The sequence below is a fragment of the Drosophila subpulchrella genome, unplaced genomic scaffold (genome assembly GCF_014743375.2).
Source record: "Drosophila subpulchrella strain 33 F10 #4 breed RU33 unplaced genomic scaffold, RU_Dsub_v1.1 Primary Assembly Seq15, whole genome shotgun sequence".
Taxonomy (NCBI): domain Eukaryota; kingdom Metazoa; phylum Arthropoda; class Insecta; order Diptera; family Drosophilidae; genus Drosophila; species Drosophila subpulchrella.
The window spans coordinates 468201-470895 of NW_023665489.1; positions in this window are offsets into that span (position 1 = coordinate 468201).

The following is a 2695-nucleotide window of genomic DNA, read 5'->3' on the forward strand; positions in this document are numbered from 1 at the left end:
AGGCATGCAGATTCCTGAGATTCCTGCGCAGCTCAAGTTTATTTCAAAAGAGTGCCACGCCCACTCTAACGCCCACAAGCCGCCCAAAACTGTGGCTCCTGCAGTTTTGATTCTAGAATAAAAATTTTAACTGAAATGTATTTTTCTCATCAATACCTACCTATTGACCTAAAAAAGTTTGCCACGCCCCTTTTAACGCCCACAAACCGCCTACAAACTTCAAAAAATCGTAGATATGAACGCGGATATCTCGGAAAATGTCAAAGATAGAGAAACGGGATTTCAGATTTAGATTCCGTAGGCTTGAGCGCAGCGCAAGTTTGTTACGCGAATATGCCAAGCCCACTCTGACGCCCAAAAACCGCCCATGCCTGTGGCGCCCACAATTTTCGTGCTAGATAAAAAATGTTAACTGAAATGTATTGGTCTCGTCAATACCTATCGATTGACTCAAAAATTTGCCACGCCCTCCCTAACGCCCATAACGCTTAAGTCTGTTTACCGCCGGTAGGTGGCGCATTTCAATCTCGCTTTGCTGCTTGCTTATCTCCATTTCCCTTTGGTCCCTTTAGCTGAGTAACGGGTATCTGATAGTCGATGCACTCGACTATAGCGTTCTTCCTTGTTTTGTACTTTATTTGAAGGTCCTGGAAACTTAAGATGATTTTTAACAGCTTAATAGAAGAAACAGCTTAATTTTAAACACCCATAATTTGTAAACTACTAAAGCTACAGTCATGTGCTAATGTAAAAAAATTAAGAAATTGTATTTATTTAGTAGATCGTATAATACATATTCGTCACAAAAGTTGATATCAGAACTTTTGTTTGCTGAAGTTTCGATCGTCACTAGATTTTTACCTCGTTAAAAGGTGTTTTTGCATGATCTCCTTACACTCCTAAGAAATATTGGGATGAATCATGTCATAGATTACTTAGATTAAGAAACGCTAGTCGCCAAAATTATTTGAAAAAAAATCTTTATTTAACCAACTATCTTTATAAGGTAAGACAATTGAATATGAACGCTCTCTCTGACGATTTGTCTAACTCAACATCACCAAAAGATATGTGGCTAAAGATGAAAAACCTTAAAATGTATAAACAATTAAACCGGTTAAAAGCTCTTGGACCGAAAGGAATTTTTGGAAGGAATTTTTGCATCAAATAGCAAATATTCCAAATACCTCAAATTGCGCTCAAACCACGATTCCAACAAGCTGGGATCTTCCTAATTTTAGTCTTCATTTTAATTAGATGATCTTATTACTTTTTTCAAATCTAGAAACCCTAATTCAGCTAAAGGATTGGACAACATTTCATACAAAATGATTTTGAATCTTCCAATAATCAATTAGAAAATGTATTATCTCTTTTAAATGAAATTTTAATTAGCGAAACTATCCCTGATAGCACCAGTTTACAAAAAAAATTGATGAAATACGCCTTCAAGGAAACCTTTCTTTTCCGGTAAGGTACATCTCCCTGATTAAGAAAAGGGCACTTAAAATTTTTTCTATCGTACCAATTTTTTTTAAAGTGTTAAAAACGTTTTACGCACTTTTTTATTTTCTAACTCGAGTTCTGATAAACCGAAATCGGTCATTAAAGACTCATTTTACAGGTAATAGAATGCCCTTGAACTTTCTTATACACATCATTGAGATCCATTCATTAGTTTAGTAGCTACAGTTTCACCTACACCTTTCAATGTATTAATGTCGTAATAAATAATAAAGCAAGCCTTAAAGCAAAAAAATTTAAAAATTTTATTAAGTAATAACCAAGAAATAGTTGTAAACAAAGGTGTATGTCAAAATAGTTTTCTGTGACCCATTCTTTTTAATATATATACTATAGATTTTCGTTCCATCAACGACGAAAACTGTATACTCTTTCTTTATGATGACAGTTTGCAAAAGCTAGAGATATTTAAGAACTTAAGATAAATGCTTTCAATACCTTGTACAATATCAGCAATCTTACTTTTAATTCCAATAAATCATCGATCATACATTTCAATAGAAGAAGACTGCCTGCAAACATAATCTGTGATAATATAGCAATATCAGAAGTAGAACAAGTCAATTTTAGGTAGAAGACATTGATCAGATTATTTTTAAAGCCAATAAAACTAATATGTTTCTGCAAATGCTCAGTGGATTTGTGTTTGGTGTTTACCCAAATAAACCGCTTTTATTTTATAAAATTTTGTGTTCTCTAAAATAGAGTATTCATGTTTGTCTTTTGCTAATATTTCTGCTGTGGTTTCTAAAAAGATAAAAGTGCATATAAATTTTTATTTACGACGTGCTCTTTGTTTTATAAAATCAACTCCTATAAATATAATTTATAATTTAGAGAGAGAGAGATAGCCATAACTTTTGCCTATGGTTTACCAGTAGCATCTCTTTTTATACCCGTTACTCGTAGAGTAAAAGGGTATACTAGATTCGTCGAAAAGTATGTAACAGGCAAAAGGAAGCGTTTCCGACCCCATAAAGTTCTTGATCAGGATCATTAGCCGAGTCGATCTAGCCATGTCCGTCTGTCCATCTGTCTGTCCGTCCGGATGAACGCTGAGATCTCGGAAACTATAAGAGCTAGGCTATTGAGATTTGACGTGCAGATTCCTGAGCTTCTTACGCAGCGCAAGTTTGTTTCAGCAGAGTGCCACGCTCACTCTAACGCCCAC